Source organism: Phyllopteryx taeniolatus, chromosome 13 (genome assembly GCF_024500385.1).
Source record: "Phyllopteryx taeniolatus isolate TA_2022b chromosome 13, UOR_Ptae_1.2, whole genome shotgun sequence".
Lineage (NCBI taxonomy): Eukaryota > Metazoa > Chordata > Actinopteri > Syngnathiformes > Syngnathidae > Phyllopteryx > Phyllopteryx taeniolatus.
This window is the reverse complement of record NC_084514.1, coordinates 2,331,784-2,354,913: the sequence shown is the minus strand read 5'-3', so window position 1 is coordinate 2,354,913 and position 23,130 is coordinate 2,331,784. Positions and strand designations below refer to the sequence as shown.

At 40.5% G+C, this 23,130-nt stretch overlaps 1 long non-coding RNA gene across 1 annotated transcript; it reads right to left on the bottom strand.

Moving 5' to 3' along the window:
* Positions 1-15,647: 15,647 nt before the first annotated feature.
* LOC133487842 (uncharacterized) lies at positions 15,648-22,767 on the bottom strand. Its single transcript, XR_009791471.1, has 2 exons — positions 16,288-22,767; positions 15,648-16,210 (listed from the first exon to the last, which is right to left on the bottom strand). It is a non-coding gene; the product is annotated as an uncharacterized LOC133487842 (long non-coding RNA).
* Between the last annotated feature and the right edge of the window lie 363 nt (positions 22,768-23,130).

The window sequence follows — 23,130 nt, the reverse complement described above, 5'->3', positions numbered from 1 at the left end:
CCTTCTGGTCGCCAGTTCGTTGTACCTTGTTGTCACTTTTCAGCATTCCTTGTTTTCACATCACCGACTCATACTAAGCCTCGACCCTGTTCTGATTATTGACCTTGCCTTTTTGCCTCACGTTTTTTGGATACTGTTGCCTTTGCGGATTGCCTGCAAAAACCTCTCTTTTTGAAAATGACCATTTGAATTGGAGTCATGCATTTTGGGTCCTGTCCTTTGTTCCGTTCATGACGTTTGGGGCACAAACGCATGACACCGTTCTTTTTAAATTCCATGGATTTCATACGTAATCCAGAGTTGTCAGTCCGATAACATTTTTTTTTTTATACCAAATCAACTCATCTCATAATCAATAGGGTACAGTGCTATAATTCCTTCCTGAAACTTCTTGTTTTCTTTGTTCTGTATTTTCTTTGTTCTGTATTTTGTACTTAATACAGAGCAGTGATTCAGATGTGATGTGCATAAATCTACGTAACTTACAATCAGTCTACTGTAGTGTTTGGAGTAATTTAGGAAGTAACTCTTCCTCCTGAGTTGCTGTTCATGTGGAACACCTCCAGCCCCTGCAAAGTAGCAAAATGTCTACATGCGTATATGACTCATTTCCATGTTTGCAGCATGCAAAGCAAAGCAACCAACCTGCCTGCCTCATCCAATCCAATCCAATCAGGCTACTGAGAAGAGTGGCTGATAAACTAAAACATGTTTCAATTTCCACTCTAGAGATGATTAAATAGTAAAAATCTGCAGCATCGCTGCATTATCACAATGTGATTTCTGATACACCCCATTCCCACTGCTCCCCCTGAAGGCTGACGTTTAAATGCTTATTTGCTGCCTTGTATCAAGGGAGAGGACATTTCATTCTAGACCGAATTAAGTGATGGTTTTCATGTAGGAGCAAGGAAAGAGGGTTTCAGGGAAGATGTATAAAAACAAAAACAAAAAAGCAAAACAATTCTCTTTGCATTGCTTATCTAAAAGCCCCCTGAAAGCAGCTGGTGCGCTCACAAAGGACCAGTGAAGCGTTAGATCAATACTAACCCTGGCTGGAGGCTATCTGAAGCTCAAAATGCATGGATCCATCTCCTCTGCATAGGCCTGAGACAGGTGTGGACTTCTGGAAGGCGCTATCTGATGGCCTCACAATGGATGAGTGTGGCTACGGGGGAGGGGTTGTTTTGGTAGCGTATAAAAACGCAAATTAACTTTTCAGTTGACAGACACATTCTTGAGTATCCTGTGTGCTCGGGTTACAATGTTTATTGCTCACACCGTGAAGTGCCATTTCTCAAGCCCTGTATGGTGGACGCACTTCACACTTGCCATGTGTTTGAATTTGTATAACAAGTTCCAGGAGTTAAACAGCAGCACAAGGTAAAGTGTTTCTCCTATACAGCCCACGTGGGGAACCCAATCTTGTATGATAAATGTGATGATTTACAGTTCACGAGCCAGTCGCCATTGTCTCGGCCCATGTCTTCCAGATGACACTAAAAGCAGCCACAGTATGTCAGCCGCTGCGCAATTCGCTTCACTGCCTGCCTGCCGCTATATGAGTTCATTCCTCACACATCACGCTGTCTCCCTCGCTCTCTTTTTGCAGATAAGACAATGAGGAGCAGTGGTGGAACTTGTTGTCCCACCACTTAAGTGTTTGCAGCCTTGGGGCCATTTTTAATGCTCACGCCACCACCCCCAAACTCCTCAGCCTTCCCGTTTTGCATCAGCGATTCAATGCAAATGGGTCTCCCAGGTGTTAGGTTCTTTGTTGACCTCCTTGATGTGGCCTCTGTGTCTCAAAGGCCTAATGCTTAGCAGATACTTGAGAGTGGAGTATCTTTTCCTGAATGTAAACAGCTGATTCTTGAGCACAGTGCTGGAATGTTTGTCTCGCAGACGGCCAAATACAATCAGACGTAAACGACCTGCGAAAAATCCTCTTTCATTCACCCTGTTTGCCATTCAGCCCATGCATAGGAAGGGCCACTTGCCCACAAACATGTTATTTCTTCACATCAACTACAGAGAATAATTAACCTTCCAACAACTAAAGTTTTATCCAAAACGCTTCACAAAAAAATACAGCGGTATCTCTATGAAGTCGTATCAACCAGAGGTTTTACAATTTGGAACTTGACCACCGTTTTCGAGGCCTCGAAAGGCAGCAACACGCCAAGCCGATGGTCGGTCGTCGGGGAGTCTGTGAGCGTTGTTGAGAGTCGTCGGCCTGGTTGGCACAAGTCAGTTGTCGTCAGGCTGCTTTCGGTCGGCCGTGGGAGGCAGTCAGTGACAATTGAGCATGCTGACTGGCTGTTAGCTCTCGAATCAGTGCACCAGACAAGAAATGGTAGTGACGAAAGCAAACACACAAAGCTAAGAAGGCATCCAAAGAAGGCACACACATTTTTCTCTTCATTTACAGTTCATCATACGCATATTGACGACATGGCCACCTAGACGGAAGAAAGTGAAGAAAAAGAAAGGATACATCCACTGAGTGATGAAAGCAAAGCTCTGACAAGAGATTGAAACTTAACTTGTTAGATCAGGTGATAATTTTTTGTATTTGTCTTTGAGCTCTTTAACAGAAACTGAGCATGATTGTTTGTGTTATTGTTCACTTGTGCTTGGCAAAAATCATGGGTTATTTCTATCAAAATCTATTGAACGTTAGCAGGCTGACTAGCATGTTGAATCCATCCTTTGCAACCAGAGGAGGAGGAGGAACTTGTTACAGACATGAATTAACAAGGCACGGAACTTACTACTGTTTCTCTCTGTGTTCCATAGAAAGAAAAGCACGACAGGCAGGCAGCACTAGATGCTAAATTGGCTGCAATTTCTAAAACTCCACACCATAACAGAGCTGAGAGCTGTGCCAGCACCCCAGAGCTGACCCAAGGCCCTGTACTCCCTTTGAAGAATCCACCATGAAGGGGAGACATCATCCTCACAAGTCGGAGATGAACATCCATAAAATAGATATTACATAGATAACATACTTACACAACCATTGTGTCTAGTGTTATAAAAGCTGAAGAAGAATTCTCTGCATGTGCACAAGATAAGGAGTAGTCTCGCGTCGGGTCGAGTTTTTGCGGTGTGTACGCTGTCACTTTAACTGGCCCGATGTGCCAAATGTCTGTCAGCCATGATGGCCGGTCGGCTTGGTGTTTTGCAGCCTTAAAGTCACACATATGCACAAAAACGCCATTCCAACCACCCAGACAGTGGTGAACAATTTTACACTTGTGAGACTGTTAAATACCTGAAAATCTATTGTACAGTTCAGAGACTATTTATATAATCTATAGTCAATAAGGTTTTATGAAGGCAACATATTATTTCTATTTTCAAATCTTCACTATGCAGTACATATAGACAGATGTATTTGGCCACATGATCACTACACCTACAAGAAGTGAAAATGGGAAAATAAAACATCAAGTTGGTCCCCCTTTGCACTGATGTTTGATGGGGTTGAGGTCAGGGTTCTGTGCAATTTCTTCCACACCACACGCATCCAAGCATGCCTTTATTTGCCTTGTTTTGCACACTGGGGTGGTGCTGAAAAAATAAGGGTTTTACCCAAACTCTTCCCAGAAAGATGGAAGCATACAATTCCAGTCCAAATTGTCTTGGCAAGATAACTAATTAAGATTCTGACGGTAATGAGGGGTCTAGTCTGACTCGTGTTTGCTTAATTAATTAAGAAGTATGTCTTGATACTTTTTTCTTGAGAATATATTGAAGTTTTACTGTATTTTCCAGCATCAGTTACTCCGTAGCTTTTTAGATAATTTCATGCAACTAACTTTTATTCTAAATTTTTAAGGATTCATGCATGCTAAAAGAAATGCTCCAGAAAAACTGGCCATTGCCCCACTGACTGAGTAGTTAAATCATAAAACTCTGAGAACTCCCAAGTGAGTCTCCATTCTCATAGTCGGAAGCCATTTCAGATAACATTGGTCTGTTGGCACCATCATCATGCAAAGGCATAACAGAATGTTGCATAGATAAGCCGAAAGCACCACAAACTGTCTTCAGAAATATGACAGCAGCAAACTTGGCAGTGATCATTCAAAACATAGACATTGTTATACGTCAGCGACAGGATACTGGAATGCAATGAAACGATTCACATGCAGATACAGCTTTTGTCGTCTTAAGTTGTCTGCTGTATACAGACAATGTCACTTTTACAGTGAAGTAGTCATTTTATTGTTTTATTTTGTTGTTTTATACACATGCAGCTGTGTCAAACTAAGTATGTATATGCATACAGCATTTTGATGTTTTTCTGGGTTGGTTGCAGTATAAAGTCATAAATGTCTTATAAATATCTCGGGATCTGTGACTGATAAATTGATTGCTGACTGCATTGGGGACAAGGGAGGCACTGCCCCAGTAAATGCAATGCATTGTTTGTTTTTACAGTCTGTATTTTATACTTAAAATAGAGTAGTGATTCTAATTTAAAAAAATGCACGTGTATTGTATAAATGCATTTTGTTTGGAGTAATTAGATTGAATCAAGTCTATCTGACTGTCCTGACTATTCCTTTTCATGCTGATCCTAATTTACGAGTTAGCTTAGTGGGCAACTTAAAAAATAAATTTGATGCCCGAATTCTGCCTAGAAACAAGTAGTACAGTACCACTGTGAGTGAAAATTTCCTTCCTGTTCTTGCATGATGCCATCAGCCCCTCATTTGTCAGTTAAAGAGCCAAGTGGACTTGGCTGGCATATGTAAAATTGTTTATTGGCCTTTGAATGTTTACACATATTCTACCTAGCAACCAGTGGCCATGGCCATGACAACAATCTCTGAGTAATTACGTTTATGTTTAATGATGAATTATGCACGTCTGTGTTGGTTAGTTACTGTAACACAGTACTAAAATGTTCCTGATATGTAGCCTGTAAGTGGTTCCATTTTTCTCCCATATAAAATTACAATTCCACAAAATATATCCATCCATCCATATTCTATAGTGCTTGGTCCTCATTAGGGTCACTTCTGAGCTGGAGCCTATCAGCTGACTTTGGCGAGAGGCGGGATACACTATGAACTTGTCTCCAGTCAATCGCAGGGCACATACAGATAAACAACCATTCACACTCAGATTCACGCCTATGGAGAATTTAGAGTTTTCAGTTAACCTAACATATGTTGCAGGAATGTGAGAGGAAGCTGAAGTATATGGGGGAAAGCTACAGCAAAGGGAGAACGATTAGAACTCAGGATATCTCAACCACGATTGGATCCCTATCAAGAAAATGAAGCTTCTTCACAATATCCTCTTTTTTTATTTTTAGCTAGCACTATAACTCTTGCATATCCATAAACTAAACTAAACACCACATCCAGGGGAATTCTACACATTAGAAAATCCATACATAGATATGGAATTCAAGTGAATCTATGACTAAATACAGAGAGTGAATGTTAAACTACAAGTGCGGAGTGTCTCCATACAGGTGACAAGCGCTTGACTGTTCTGTGAGAAAGTATGACAAGTATTTCCTGTATTTCTCTGCCCTTAGAACCACAAAACCACGACAGTGCAGTGGTCAGAATGAGATGACATCATCACACAGCTTACACTGTACAGCATGTTCGACAGTAAGCATATTGCCACGTCATCCCTGAGCAATGCACGTTTAAATCCTTCAATTATATAGCAGCAGCGGTGCCGACATGGAAATGTTGTTTACCGTACGAGTCCAGCACTCCTCTGGTTGTATTGTACATTGTGTCTTGTGTTAATAAACTTGTGGAGGAAGAGCCCTCCAGGCGCTTCGCAGCCCTCGTAATGAGAGTGTGTTTAGTCTGGAGACTGTGCGACTAATGCTGATGGATCATATGGCTGCAGGTCCGGTCTTGAGCTTGTTCACACACTGGAAGACACAATTGAGGAGTGGGGGAAAGTTTCATTTGGAAGTCTATAAAATGTGTGTCAGTCCACAAGAAGATCATTTTCATGTTAATGACAGACCATTCATTCCAACTGTAAACTACAAAACGTTGTGTTATGTTGAGCTTGTATGCAAATACAATGAAACTCTCTAGGGGCGAAAGCCAAAACCATAACGCAAAATAAAATGATTAAGTTTACAAAGTCAGTGTCCAGTATTTTCTTTTTAAATTTATTTATCAATGTTAAAACTCTGCCTGACATGGCGTCTACATGTTGTCATCAATCACTTTCTAAGGCAGAGGGAAGCATTAGCAATTATTATTTATAGAAACTTGCATTTTACAGGGTTTGGACTTTATTTTCACCTTAAGCAATTTCAAATAAATACATAAATAAATCTGTGGCATGCACGGTCACTGATGGTGCAGTGATACACTTGCCTGACTTCTGTGGAGGTAGCATGGGTGAAGTTGTGAGTGTTTTCTTCTCTTGCTCTCCTAAGTACAGATTTACCCTACTAGGTTAAGATGCTATTTATACCAGACATTTTACCTGACGTTAACTTTAAATGCAAACGTGTGTTTACATGGCAGCAATTTGAAACCTGAAATACAAACAGACACAGAAAGGTCTACTGGCACTGTTATCATTTTCATTTTAATAATAATAATAAAAAAATAATAAAAATAATAATAATAGCCGGAATGGTGGGCGACTGGTTAGCACGCCTGCCTCACAGTCCTGGGGACCAGGGTTCAAATCCCGGCCCCGTCTGTGTGGAGTTTGCATGTTCTCCCCCCTGCCTGGGTGGGGTTTCTGCGGGCACGTCGGTTTCCTCCCACATCCCAAAAACACGTGTGTTAGGTTGATTGAAGACTCTAAATTGCCCGTAGGTGTGAATGTGAGTGCAAATGGTTGTTTGTTTCTTTGTGCGCTGCGATTGGCTGGTGACCAGTTCAGGGTGAACCCCGCCTCCCGCCCGAAGATAGCTGGCCCGCGACCCTAGTGAAGATAACCGCTAAAGAAAATGGATGGATGGATAATAATAATTATAATAAATATAATAAAGTGGAAAGATGCAAATTCTGCAATTTTAACAACAAAACCATGGACATTATTGGATTTAAAAAGAAAATCAAAATACAGCAAAGAGTAGAGAACCAAAATGTAAAAGAATTTGATGTAATGATTTTTTTTTTAACTCTTAATGTGGAGGTGAGGCTCTGCCTCCTTTGCTTCCCTTGATCTCATGTCCTTGCCATGCACATATGCCATGAATTAGCTCTGAAAATGCAATATTGTGATACAAAAGTGGAAAGGTATTAAGGTTTATACAACAATCATTAATGAAAATAGTTTACATTACTCCCTTTTACTTGAAATTGAAATTAAATAATTAAAATTCAGTAGGTATACTAAGAACCAACTACACACATTATCAAGTCACCTTCATTAACAACAATTTTCACAAAAAATGAGTTAGAAAACAACTCAGTTGTTTTTGACAAAGAAACATTTCATTGAATTCTGCTCTCTGCTTTTCTACTGAGTGTAGCTGTTAATTTGAATTCAAAGAAAACATAATTTTGAAATGGACGTGTTTACCAAGTTTCACAATTGATTTCTGAAAAAAAAAAAAAAAAAAAAACATTGCTAGGTTCCCGCTGTGGCCATGTGCGTTTGCTTTCCTGCTGGCCAGCCCCGACTTGCCCCCTTTCCCGAGATAAGATAGTGTTGACTACAGGCCAGTGTGTGTAGTGAGTGGTGGTGAGGAGGAGTGGTGGGGGGCCTCCGCTGTGCTTAGTCACCCTCAGCCGCATCCTGTGCTCTGAAGTTTTACTGGTTTATGATCTTTGCACCATCCTAAGAATAGTGACAGTTCAAAGCAGCATGACAAATTGAGAATCCATGCCCCGTGGACCTCTTTAATGAGCCGCCAGGGTGATCCCAAATTCAATTCAGGATTGTTTTTAAGGTTAACGTGAACTCTTAACTTATGCATATGTTTGCAAAATGACAGTGAGAAGAGTTCTGTTCATGATCGTGCAAATTGGATTTCTGTTAACATCTGTTTACTTTTTTATCTTCCATGAAAACCACAGAAGTTGAAAGGCCTTCACTGCTATCTATACATATATACAACCAACACACAATATACAGTATTTGCAAGTTATTTGCTACAGGCTGTTGACCTTCATTTACATGATGGTCAAAAAGTTAACTTTATCAGCTCAACACCTACCCGGGACCCAAACATGTACTACTACTGTACATTTAACCATATTCGAAAGAACATGACAGACTTAATTAATTTATGATAGTAAGCGTGAACCAAAAAGCCAAGAAATTATGTACATGATGCTGAATAAAACCTGTAAATTCAAAGAAGCCAAATGTAAGATCTTTTAAAGACCCTTTTAAGATCACTTCAATCAAATAAGACCTCTCATTCACTAAATATGACCCTGAGGAGTGTGCAAAAATATCCTCGATAGACCCTGACCCAAAAGATTGTTTGTGGTTTCACTCATTCCGATCTCAATTATGCTAAAGACCACAATAATAAAATTGTCGAAGACTACACAAATTTACTAATAAAATGTAGCAAAATGGTTTATTGTATCTTTAGCATTTTTAAAGACATTTGTAGACAGATTTAAGGCTTAAGTGTCCTTTTTAAGTGTAATCAAGGCCTTTATGTTGGAAAAGCTACATCAAGACTTTGAAAGCATCCACAGACACCCTGTAACATACTGTAGATTACAGCATTTAAATCTGGCAGTCAGCAACCCAATAAAAATTGACCCGTGATTTATTTTGGGTGCGAGCCCTAAAATTGGGAAACCCTGCCATGCTAAAGAATGATATAAAATAGGTAAAACTACAACTTGCTATACAATTGTCCCTTGTATTGGTGTAAAAGAGATGAGGAAAGAAGATATTTTTTTTCAAGTTGTAACACAGTGGAGCAAATCTGCTGCATCAATCAGGCTTTAACCTTGAAAACAAAAACAAGAAGAAACGGCCTCATGAAGAGACAAGCACCTGAAGCAAATCTGAGCATTCAGTCATGTTTGAACAGTGACCTGATAAGATAGCTCAAAGCTATCAGTGCGAGATGAATTCCCAGAGGAGTTCCCTGGAGGGGTTTCATCAATGTAGTGCGAAGGAGAAAATCAATTCCTCAAACCTCATGGTGAAAAATAACCACCTAAAACCAAGGAGGAATTAGTCTTACCCTCAATGGCTCCATCCCGTTGAGGAATCGCGAGTCAGGAAAGATGTAAAGGACAATCATTCCAGCATCGCGGCACGTAAACACGGCACAACTTTGTAAACATCATCATAAATATGTGGGTCAGAATGAAAACATCCTTTTTACAGTTACAAGGAGCCAAGTAGGTGGTCGCACACAGTTGTAAAATAACCAAGTAGCTTTTAACCTGTTTTCCATTTATATAACAGACTTTTTCATAAGGATGGGCATAATAATTAATTAAATTATTGTCAAGAATTGGATTGATTGATTAATTGTCTCTTGAAACAAACTTCAGGAAAATGGAGTGCACTACTTGGCTGTAACCAGCAGAGGCACTATTGATTTAGCCCCAGCAGGTTTGTCATCTATTAAAAGGACCTTTATGATGCGGATTTCATTTTTTTTTTTGGGGGGGGGGGGGCTATCACCCTTTCTTCACTGAAAATCTTATCCATTTACTGTTTTTTGTGCTCAGGCCAAAGGAATGCTTTGGTGGCAAGGAACTATGTTAACCTGTGTTGAGGAGCTTCATTTAGACGTAAGAAGTGCTTTGCTACAATTTTGCGGCATCGATAGGCAATGATAAACCTTTTTTGGGGCAGGAAAGCTCGGTCCCGATCCCCAAAATAACGGAGGAAAGCTGTGGCATACAATGGCATAGAAAGAGGAGTTCAGAACATTCTTTAAAAAAATGGTCACCACTTTTCCCTGTAGCTGATCAAGGAAAAGTTGCGTAATGCCCAAAAGTAGTCTTCTTTTTCTTATTTATCTACTAAAATACAAATGCACATATAACTCCTATTTTCTCTTCCATATCAGTCTCTCCATGTACTGACTCTCTTGCCCTTTGCTTCATGTCTCTTACTGAAATATTCGACAGGCTTCAAGAAAGATTTTCATGAATGTGTTTTTTTTGTGCAAATCCTCCATATCCCTCTGAATGAGCCTAACACTATCTGTGAGCTAGCAGTAAAGGTCAGTGGAGGAGACTGGGGGATAGCGTGAGGCTAAGCTGTGTGCATGGCAGAGCATTTAACAACTAGGGATCAATAATGGAAGGTAATGTGTCATCACAAACTTCCTGACTTGGGTGTCACAGAGCTTCGTGCTTCCTTCAGGCGGCTTTCATGTTTGCATGTCAAATATCTTTTTTGGGGGGGAAAGTAGTGCACTGTGATTGGTATAAGCAAGATAGTTTTGAAGGTATTAAAAAGAAAATTACCTCACTGTGTTAAAGTTGTGGTCAAATGCATTTTTATCACATCTATGTGTTTGGCCTAGGTTAACGCAAAATACAATTTCAAAACTGCTTAAAAAATAGAGTACTGTAAAACATAGCCTAAAACTTTGTGTCTTCAGAGCAAAATAATCACAAACTGCCTGCCTTTTTTGTGGAGCATGTTTTAAGGCTTTATACTCACGTGAGCGGTGACCGCGCTGGCGTCACTGCGGCTATCCTGCGCGCAGTTTGCCTTTACGCTCGAGCACAACCCACGCTTGCAGTTTTGAAAATGTGCTGCAGTTCTCCTGCAAGTTGGGGGTGTCGCTATGGATGGTATTGACAGGGTGGAGTTTCCGCTGCATTTTTTGACCATTTCCGGGAGCCGTTTTTTAATTTCCTTTCCGGAACAAGGAACAAAGCAACAACAATGGTGACCGTGGAACAGTGTCTGCTAGAACAAATGAACCTGGATGACCAGATGATATGTTGAATTATGGTGCAAAATCGATCGAGAAGGCGGCGGCGTAAGTGGTATGTGGAACCAAGGGGAACGCTGAGTACGTTATCACAGCATGTGACTAAAACGGACCAATCACGAGAGATGATCTCTGCGGCATTCTACGCGCAGCAACAATTTCTGTCGTGTGCGCGTCAAGTGACGCATAGGGGCCGCATAGGAGCCGTGCGGCCCAATGCGTCGGTCACATGATGCAATGCGGGCGCTGTCGGGCGCGCCAGCGCGGGACTATAAAGAGGCCTTGAGGCAGAACTTGTGCCCCGTTCATGTGTCTGGAAAAGCATTCAATTTCAATGTTATATAGCACATAACGTTTTGTTTGATTTTCTACTAATAACTGGATGTTTGTGAAAGGGACATCGTGTTTCTAGAGGGTGTTTTAGGCAGAGTAGGCAGTGCCAGAGAAGTAATGTCAGGTTTCTGGAAAACTGTTCAGTTTCAACATAAGATTTTTGCATGCAAGTTTTTGGGAAACTTACAATCAAATGTATCCAAAGAACTTAAAGTTTATGTCAAGATATGGCTTCAGAGATTTATAAAAATGACACATACACCGTATTTGTGGAATACAGGTATGTGTATAGCAATGACACTCATGTTTCTGGAAAATGTTCTTGTTTCACTGTACTTTTTGCATGATTTCCTACTGAATGTGGAAACACTTAAAGTTGACAATAATGTCTCCAGACTTGCATAATCTTATCTCCCCACCATATTTGTGGAGTATGCTTTAGGCAAAACTTGTGCCGGTGCAGCAACATTCATTAACAGTTCTGGAAAACTGTCCAGTTTCAACGTAATAGAGCACATTACTTTTTGTAAGATTTCTTAATGACAGTGTCCTGAGCTCTTCAAGTTTGTTTGTGTCATCAGAGATGCAGAAAGACTGTTTGTTTGGCATGCTTGTGGAGTAGGTTTTAGACAGAACGTCTGCCTCTACAGTGTACTAATGTGTCCAGAAAATAGACTACTTCCGAGCAGAGAATTATTTTTGTAGGATTTCCTATTCATATACAGTATACAAAGCACTTAAAAGTTTATGACATGATATATCGTAATGTCGCTAAAGTTCCGTAACCTCAATGTGCCTGCTATATCTGTGGGTGCCAGTGACAGCGATGCTCGAATTTCCATAATGAAAATTTTTGCATATTTTCTTTGTATGAATTTCTACTAATAACCAAATAAAATGTATGGCAGTGGTAAATTTTTGTAGAGTGTGTTCCAACAGGACCCATGCCAACACGAGACGGCGATACAGCTTCTTCAAAATGAGCTGCTTTTCAGGGCCCTACCTCATTATAAGCAGCGAGACAATTTAGATAAGGAATATTTCCGTTCATTATCGGTAAGTAAAATTTTCATAAAAACCACGGAAAGGATAAATGCATTCATGTAAGCGTGAGGCGGATTAGCTCGTCTCTTATTTCCAACATTTGCGCTGCGATACTTATCTCATTACAAGTGTCTGTCAAGCATACCCGACGATTCACTTTAACAAGGTGCATGGTTTTTTTCCCCCCTGCACCCTTCAAACTCACAAATGAAAACACATGAGAGGCTCTCGTGGAACAGACATGGCCTAACAAGGAGAACAAGGCTCAGCACTTTTGATCAGCTTGTGTTGTGACTCATTCCTCCTATCGAAACACACGTTAGTGATACGATATTAGATTTCACATAAAACCTCGGGTGGAAGCAACGCATAATTAGCATCTTGTTAATCGGGGGAGCCATTACAGTCTACTTAATGTGATGGTGGACTAAATTGTTTGCCAGCACCAACATAATGATTTTAGTCGCCCTAATTGTGTTTTGTATAAGAAGCGCCTCTCCTTTATTTTTTTAACAAGAAAATGTGAAAAACATCCTGGGGCAGTAATTTTGAACTACATTTAGATAATAAGATGATTGCATAAATATTACATTGCTCTCCGTCTGTAGCATACTTTTAATTTACATATTTATATATGTATAAAACTTTCAGAGGTATTCAAGACAGTTATAATAGGCTTCAAACTAATCCTCCACTATACCATGACCCCAGTGAGCGCTGACTTTAACTGTCTGTCCATTACTGGAATAACTATAACAATTACTGTTTTCCTCAAAACACCCGCACAACCAGTACCTTAATCATAGCTAATCCCTGCAAGCAAGGAAGACACGTCTTCAAGTGGGAGGACACTGGATGGACACATCACCCCAATTAGCAGATGCTTTAGCTTTAAAACCCAGTCATTAGGATCCCATAACCTTTCTGTCACTCACTGTTTCTGCTGCAGTCTTGAGACTTGGTGCACTGGCACAGTTTATGTGCAAGACAGTTTTGTGTACACATAGCATTCTGAACAGATGTATAAAATTAGAAAAAAACATGGAAGAGATGTTTGTGTTGTATGAGAGTGTCGAACAAGAATGTCCTCAGAGCACAATGGTGGTAGAGCAGACCAAGCCGCGGAACGGCCAACGACGTTATAGCATGTTCATTCCATTTTCTCTTTATGAATTGGAATTAAACCTCTGAAAGAAACACACATATTTCTGATTCTGGCTAATGAATGGTCAAGGGGACCCTGCACAGTAAACAATGGGCTCTAAATGCCGATAAGGTGCATAGCGTGTTCTTAAGAAAAAGTAAAAATTAACAGATGAAGATCAAAGGTTTTTCATTATCCATGACATTTTAGGCACATTTGTGGACTGTGTCGCAGTAGGACTCACCTCACTGCAGTGATTCTCAATTTTCTTGAAATTTGACGTCCACAATTTCCCAAAACAATTGGAAATGTGGACTCGTCGGACCACAGAACACTTTGCCACTTTGCATCGGTCCATCTTAGATGAGCTCGGGCCCAGAATGTCAGAATGTCATCAGCAGGTTGCAATAGAGCTACAGAGAGACTGGAAGAGTCACAGAAAGGCACAGAAGTGGACCTCTTTGGAAATGTATTTTTCCATTTATGAATCAAACACCTGTTTTGTATATTGCCATTGAGCTTCTGAAATTTCACCCAAAAGCCAGATATACTTAACTTTTTGTGAGACGTGTACAAAGCATGTCGGTTGTGCTCATAGATTATGTTACAACAGGACTCATGTTGGCGTGGTGACACTCGTTTCTGGAATATGATTTTCAAACTGTACCATATCCTACCAAATTTTTGTGGGAAGAAATTTGCAGGGAATCTTTGCAGGTCTGAGGGAGTAGAGAAACTAAAGCACTAACCATTATCTTGGCAAAGGCGCAGCCATTAAGCCACTCACAATAAGCCCAGGGTCAGGGATGAAGTTGAATGACAGCTCAGGATGAATATAATTTGAGAGGGCGTGATAAAGAGGGGGTCTAACGTTAAAAATCAGAATAATAATATTACATAGATACATATTTTCTTTCTTTGCTCCATTCTGGAGCCAAGAGGTCAGATATAGAGGAGGACAATGAGCAAACTGGTGAGATTGATGGGAAGGATGAACGCACCAGCAAAATCTCGACTAAATCAAAGCCATTCACTGTTAATGAAAATAAAAGGGGGACTGCACTGTATATAATCGTATAGTCTAATGTATTAGCGATAATGAATTCACACTGCCACATTTAACCTTAGTTTTGCAATTCATTATATTTGAGATTAACAAGGGAGGAAACTTAAGTGAACTGTCTGCAGGGAATTACAGTGGGGGCCTTGTTGTCAATCAAGGATTGTGTTCGCATGTCTTTCATTAGGCTTGGAGGAATTAAATAAGACTTTTTTTTTTTTAATGGCGGATGGCTCTCCTATTTAACGCTTCTCTTGCTCTCCCAAGATGGTTAACTCTTCATTACCCAAATTAAAGGCATCCATCTCCGTTGGCTCCTGCCACATTGCCATGACCTCTACCTGTCAAAACTTTCATGTGAGCGCTTGAGTGATGGATGATACCCCCTGTACCCCATTGTCAAAATCATCCAGTGACTGTCCAACCCTCTCTGATCCATTCTATCCATCTCCCCAGGCTACATTCTGCCAGCCGCGATTGAACAATGAAGCTGAGGCGCTAATTTACTCTTATAGAAATTAGAAACTACCTTTTAATTATGTGCCTGGGAGTGTTCTAAGACTTCAGAAGATCACCCTTTAAAGCTTTTAACTCGACTTTGTGTGGGATGATCGTTTATATTCCTTAGATGTGTCATTGCAAGGGTCGTTCGACATACTGAAGTCTGAGCGGCAAGTTTGAGAAACCATTGGGAATAGGATAGGGAAGTGTCTGGAGGACATGTATGTGATACTGTATGTTGATGTTGATCACTACTGTCCTGTTGCAGTTATATAACCGTACAAGATTGTTCATTCAAATTGAGGGACCTTCACGCAACACTTTTTATTTTTCAATTTCAACAAAATATTGTTTTGGAATCTGTAAAGGTAAATGTTTGAGAAAAAGTGTCAAAATGCAAGTTTTTGAATACAAATAAGTTATTGAGTTCAAATTATTGACTATACATAATTGTCATCATCCAAAACGCGTAAGTGACCTTGGTTCTGTTGAAAGACGTAAAGTTAATCAGTGTTAGTCAGTGCTTTTTGTTTTAACATGACACTCATATCAAAGATTATTAATATATTCAAACACATGATACATACAGGGAATTACAGTATAATAATGAGAATTATGAAGTAACTCAATTATTACAGTATTTTATTCACAACAATAACGATAATATCACCATGCAGGAATTAACTGTGAATTTATTGAAAAGTAAAGAGAGATTCTATTAGATATTGAATATAAATACAACACATATGGCCGGTACATACACTGTGATGACACTACATATGAATACTGGGACAATGCAGTACATCACAATATCTTATCACACTCCTAAACACTAACATGACGGGCAGAGTCGCAGTACTTACAGTACATCATAATTCTAAACCCGCAAATATCCTGACAAAGGGTATTAAGACACTGTTGGATAACACCTGAGAGCAACTGGTACGTTTGCCAACTACTGGACTAGCATGCATGTCAAAGTGTTTTCAGTTTTAGCATTACTGACGTCTTTTTGAGGGGATCGTTATGACGACTTCAATGAAGCTGCATAAATACAAGAACATTATTTGATAAATATACCTTCAATTGTCAGGGACGACTGAAAACCGTGACATTTGCTGGCGCGACTTTGATCAATTGATATTCATTGTGGGTTTTGGAACAAAACATAAATGTCCACACAGCCTTTGCTGACAAAAGAAGCACGGTTCTCCTGACATCCTCCTCTTTGCACCACCTTGAGACACAAGTGTTCAAACACATGCCAAACATCATACATAAAACATGATATAAGTGGTCCCGTTCTTGTCTGACCTCTTGTCCTCTTGCGTTTCTTGCAGGCAGATGTAGATAAAGCTCCAGACACACCTCACTTCCTGAGGGGAGAGTTATGGCTTCCTAGGAGAGGCAACACCGTCCCCACGGGGCCCCAAGAAGTTGGACAGCTACCTGCGGATAGGGCGCATCTCTGACTTGGCCTCCCCTTCTCACTTTGAAATGCTCCGTGTACCTGTCAAAAGGTCAAAAGGGGACAGCGGGTGCAGACAGCAAGATGGTGTCGGTGTGTCCGGATGTTTGTGTGTGTATGTATTAGAGAGAGACCCCCCTCCAAGTGCGCTCCCCCACCTCATGTGACAGATGCCAGGCTGTTTACGTGTGAGGTGGAGGAGTGCTGGGTGGGCAGGTGGGCAGATGCATTTGTTTGCAAGTGCATGTGTGAAGGGAAGTGTATGCGTGTTGTGTGTGTGTATCATACCAAGAGAATGCAGACTCGTGCATGAAAGCATTTGCATACATGGGCATTCTGTTTGCTTGCGCACATGCATCCTCACACACTGGGTTCAACTTGAGACAACCTGCTATTGGTAGAGACTGCGACCAAAATGAGACCATCCAGTCATAACAGATGGACCAGTCACCAAGCAAATGATGAGCTCATCATAGGTGTCCATATAACTGGCTACGGCTTATTCAAGATTATGACTCAATCACTGAGGCTTATTGCATTGAGGTAATTGTTTAATCAAAGAGTGGACGTGTCAATAGGAGTCGACATGACACTAATTATAAGTCTGGGATGACTTCAACTCATTGTTCTCCAAGTCCTCTCTTGACGGGGGCTGGAGGGAGAGGAGATGTTTGCAGGTTGAGTGACAGGTCTACTGAAGCAAGGATAATCACGGTGGTATGCGCTAACTCTGACACCCCTCCCCTTCCCTAAACAGAGATCAAAATCAATATTGTGCCCTCGTTGATTAAAACGTTTAATTAGATGTATTAACTTGCAATACTAACCTAAAGAGACGGGAAAAAAACATCCCTTGTGCATGGATCACAAGGGATCGTGAGCATTATACGCACCGCAGCGACGACGTAACCCGAAGTTGTAAATCAGAACACTGCATATTCTATCACTAGCCTTCGCAAATGCTGTACTAAAGTCCCCGTTGAGTGAAAACATATATAAATTTGACACACCACAGATAAGAGTGTTGTTAAAAACCCTGGCAAATTTGAATGATTAAAAAAAAATAATAATCACCACTTAGTATCTAAAAAAACCATTGGAAGTTTTGTACAAACAAGTAATTAAAGTGATGGATAAAAAACCAAGGCACTATCATCACTGTGCAATTTAAAAAAAATACAGTCTTTTAAACTGGGACAGTCTTCCCATATTTGCAGATTTAAATTTGATTTATAAAGTACTGCATGATTTGGCCCCAGCTCCTCTGGCTGAGTTCATCAGCCAAAGAAACAGCTCTGAGCGTGTCACTCGAGGCTCTGTCAGAGGTGACTGTCTCATTCCTCTGCGCAGGAGCACTTTCAGTAAGTCAGCCTGGTCAGTGAGGAGCGCTGGTGAGTGGAACTCAGTACCTGAGGAGGTTAAACTGCTTACAACATACAAGGTCTTCACAAAAAAACTGAAAATGTGGCTAGTTAACACCTATAGCTGCCAACACTAAAAGACAAGTATGTTATGTTGTCTTTTTGTTATGATCAAAAAAATTATGGTTTTATTCTCTCTTAATAGTATAGTTTGATTATGTATCCTGTATTATATTGTCTTGTAGATGTATTTTACTGCTTTTTTACATCATGGCCAGGGGACTACAGATGAAAACTAGCCTTCTGGCTAATTCTGGCTTTTTTAACCATGTGTACTTCATGTGTTTTATGAAATTGCATTGTCCCCTTTCAAAAATAAACTGATAAACTAAACTAAAAATGAGCCTTCAAAATCATGAAAAATCAGGCGTTTTTTCCTGCCCTTGGACGCTGTTGGCGTTTCCACTGAATGCACTGAAAACACGCCCAGCTAGGCTTTCACCTGTCGCACAAAATAAATTTGTACGACGAGCATACTTCTACTACTTCTACTTCTCCCTATATGTTTGAGCCACAAAAATATATGCCTGGAATAAATTGTCAGAGTCGTTGTGGGGCTTTCAACAGGTAAGCAAAAATGCGCATGTGAGAATTCACTCAAAAATGTTTAACGGAGACGCATTCGGCCACAGCGGCGCTCTCAAACTCCACCAATACATTATATATATTTAAATATACAATGAGTACGGAAAGTATTCAGACCTTTCAATTTTTCACTCTTTTTTTATATTGTAGCCATTTGCTAAGATCATTTAAGTTAATTTTTCAGACCAGAGAATCTTATTTTTCACCATCTTGGTGTCCTTCAGGTGTTTTTTAACAAACTCCATGCGGGCTTCCATGTGTCTTGCACTGAGGAGAGGTTTCCGTCGGGCCACTCTGCCATAAAGCCCTGACTGGTGGAGGGCTGAAGTGATGCTTGACTTTCTAGAACTTTCTCCCATCTCCCGACTGCATCTCTGGACCTCAGCCACAGTGATCTTTGGGTTCTTCTTTACCTCTCTCACCAAGGCTCTTCTCCCGCAATTGCTCACTTTGGCTGGACGGCCAGCTCTAGGAAGGTTTCTGATCATCCCAAACGTCTTCCATTTAAGGATTATGGAGGCCACTGTGCTCTTAGGAGCCTTAAGTGCAGCAGAATATTTTTTGTAACCTTCGCCAGATCTGTGCCTTGCCACAATTCTGTCTCTGAGCTCTTCAGGCAGTTCCTTTGACCTCACGATTCTCATCTGCTTTGACATGCACTGTGAGCTGTAAGGTCTTATACAGACAGGTGTGTGGCTTTCCTAAACAAGTCCAATAGGTATAATCAAACACAGCTGGACTCCAATGAAGGTGGAGAACCATCTCAAGGATGATCAGAAGAAATGGAGAGCACCCGAGTCAAATATATGAGTGTCACAGCAAAGGGTCTGAATACTTATGACTGTGGGATATTTCCGTTTTTCTTTTTTAATAAATCTGCAAAAATTTCAACAATTCCATTTTTTTTTTCTGTCAATATGGGGTACTGTGTGTACATTAATGAGGAAAACATTTCACTTAAATGATTTTAACAAATGACTGCAATATAAGAAAGAGTGAAAAATTGAAGGGGGTCTGAAAACTTTCCGTACCCACTGTATATTGTGTTTACATTAATAATTCTGGCACGGTGGATGACTGGTTAGCACATCAGTTTCACAGTTCTGATGACCCAGGTTCAGGAGAAAACCCACGCAGGCACGAGGAGAACATGCAAACTCCACACAAGCGAGGCTGGATTTGAACCCAGGTCCTCAGAAGTGTGAGGTGGATGTCCTAACCACTCATCCACCGTTCCCCTATATTATGTTAATCTAAATTCAAAGTGGCTTTTTAAGTGACTTGTGTCCTAACCAGCACTGTTTTATGTGCTACCTAATTCTGCAGAGAACCATCTGAGAAGCTGTATGTGCATTTCCAATTGAGGCAAAGTATGTCAGATGATAAGTGGGCTAGTAGCAGCAAGAATAACGTGTTTGAGTCGCTCGACTTATCTTTAGTAAGCTGTCATTAAGTGCAAGGGAGAATTGTCTTTTCCTCTAATAACTGTTCTTTCCATTTGTTTAATAACATCAAAGTGATTTAACAAGTAACAATGCTAAACATTGATGAGCATCTGTTCTACCAGGAGATACAGTACATATCATTGAGTATGTCAGTTGTAGTAATGTTTCTTGAAGGGTCTTCATATGGGTTCAAGTAAGCCTTTCTCATCAGTTTAGCGGACAATCATGCTTTTTAAAGCACAGATTTGGCTCGCGGTTGGAAACAGGAAAGAACAGCAGTCTTCCATTACGACTTCTTCACCATGCGCTTGGAAAGGAAGTGAACAGCAGTCTGTCGTTACAGTTTCACTCAAACGCACACAACTCAAAAGCAGTCCTGACTCATGGTTGGAAACAGGAATCAAACAGTGGTCACACACAGCAAACGAATCTGGTAGTTTCTTACATTTCTAAAAGTAGCTTCAACCAATTCAGAGTATAGAAATTTGTATGTTTTTACGTGTCATGGTTTCTGCTTAAGTTAGATGAATGGTAGTGAATGATTTAAGTTAGATGATGGTAAAGGTAAGATATGCTGAGAAATTTGTGCTCGTACAACAGTAGAATTTTACACTGTATGTAAAAAGATAGCTCTCTATGAAAGGCACAAGCTCATAAATGCCATATCTACTTATATGGCTCTGATGCATTAATTTTGCACAGATCTCTGTGTGAAATAGGCTAATGGAAGGGTGGTGTGAATGGTCCTTTGGGGTCCTTATTGATTATCTTCAGTCAATAATTCTAAGTTTCTGTGTTTTGAGTTTCTGGTCTTGATGGACTTGACGATTTGTATGTTTAAGGTGAGGTTGGAAAGGGTCACAACATACTCAGCATGACCCGTGAGTCCTGGAAGGATGGCAGATTGTAGCCAATCACCTTCTCAGTGGCATGAATGATACACTGCAGTCTGCCTCTGTCCTTGGCAGAGGCTGCCGATGACCAGATGGAGACGGAGAAGGTGGTGAGGATGGACACTTTTGGAAGTGAACTATTATCTCTGAATCTTGAATGATGATGACGATGATGATGATTCATAGAGTTCTTTTGCTAAATGATGTCAATATTATATTGCACTTATAATACCAGTCATACAAAACAGATTAATGATGTAAGTACAAACTGTCACCAAAAGACCTGTATTAACCGGACGTTTTAAGTATGATTTTAATTTTATTGATAACTTTCAACCGTGCGCAAAGAAGCTAATGTAACAGTCTACATTTTCACTCAGTGAACCTTATTGTCAAATATTACACATAGATGGACCCAAATGCACAGCGACAGTCGCAGAATATTCAGTCTTTTGTTCACAAAAAAGCTGTTTGTTATTTTGAGTCTGAGCAATCCCAAGCTAATGGAACCAAAGTAAAATCAGTGACAGTGCCAATGATCGCTCAAGAGAGAAAATATTTCTGCTCTGCAATGTGGCACCTCAGGTGTGATTTTATATGGCGCCCCCCTCTATTGCCGGATTACATGTGGTGTGCTTACAAAAGAAATCAAGTAGCATTTGCCATTGTCTTAATGTATAAGATAACATGTCACCCAATTTAAAATATGAAGTACAATTTCAAATAATGTAATTACTGTAATTTATAATATAAACATGACAAACCCAATAGAGACAGTTTAATATGGCATTATTAAGCAATGGCAACAAGAGTAAACTGTGGGCTTTCAAACATTGGCATCGGATTATTTATGAATCTATGCTGGCTTTTCCTTTTTAAGAGTTCATAATAATTACAAATTTTCTAAGAATATAATTATTTTAGGTGACTTATTCCACGATTTTCTGTTGCCTCCTGGAGGCTGCAGCACCCTTAATGTTTGCCTACATTGCCTAATAGTCGAGCCTGCCCTGCTGCTCAGGTATGAAGGTTCAAACTCAAAAAATTAGGAGCACATTTTTCACAGACATTTTGGTCAAACTCTAAATTGTACAACTTTTGGGGAGTTAGAACTTCAATGCACCACTTCATTCCTTTTCTCATCAAATAGGGGAAAACAATCAGTTGACGCAAACATAACAATTGTCCGAAAAACAGCTGAAAAGCACCCCTAAAAGTCTGATAATTACTTTTATAAGTTAAATATTTGCAAAACCCAAAGACAGACACCATGGGTCAGCCAAAGCATTGACTTATGGGAGACATGTTTTTCCTTTCTTGTATCCTGTTTCAGTCATCCACAACTTTAATTCCTCGGACCAGTTCGAGAGGAATGAGGTTCCATCTTCATGTATACAGATTCTGGGGATTCCCAGCCTGACTGTTTATTTTGCTGGACGGGGAACAGGATGTGAGGTTCACACCAGTGGAGAAACAGGGGCACAAAAATGGAGGACATAAATGATGAAAGGAAAACAGTCTGGGTGAAGCTTTCTATTTTTTACATCTTGAACATCCACTGAAGATTAGATCCAGCCTTAACTGAGACAAACGCAAAAACTCTGTCACACATTTATTTAGAAGCACTTATGTCTACAAAGCACCAGATTAGAACAGAACAGTAATAGTTTTTCACTTACAGTAAGGAAAAGCAAAACTCACACTAACTAGCTCCTGTCATTAAAAATAGTGAGGGGAGAGAGGAGAGGAAAAGAAGAAGGTATGTGTGTGTGTGTGTGTGTGTGTGTGTGTGTGTATGAGAGGTTGATTGAGGGCAGGGCTGTCACGCCTGCTAATGTGGAAGCTAAGCCACAGAGCCCCCAGCCCCAGGCGGGCAGATGGTGGGGTGGGCAGAGTAGGGTGAGGGTCCCCTATCTCTAATTCTCAGCTGCACTTGTAAGATATGCACTATGTATGAAATGTGTTGGCAAGGTTCCATGTCCTTCAACTCCCTGCGCTCGCCCACCCTCCCTCCGTCTACAGAACTCCCCCCGACCCTCACCTCACCCCACAGCAGCTCCACCCAAGCCAGCTGTGTCTGTGTGAGCTCACCGGCCTCCGACAGCAGGGATCAAAACAACACGTGAACTAGCCGTGACATCGACAACCATCAAAACATGCGAGCAGGCGCAACAAGGTTGTCTTAGCTACATGACAAGAGGTGATCTGTGTTTTTCCTAACGTGTTTACAGCTGGACAGACACTAAATGAATTTAGAGGTGTTGTTTGTTTAATTCCAAGTCACACTGAACAAGTAACTCACCTGTAATGGAAAGTCGACGCAAACGCACACACTATATGTTTGG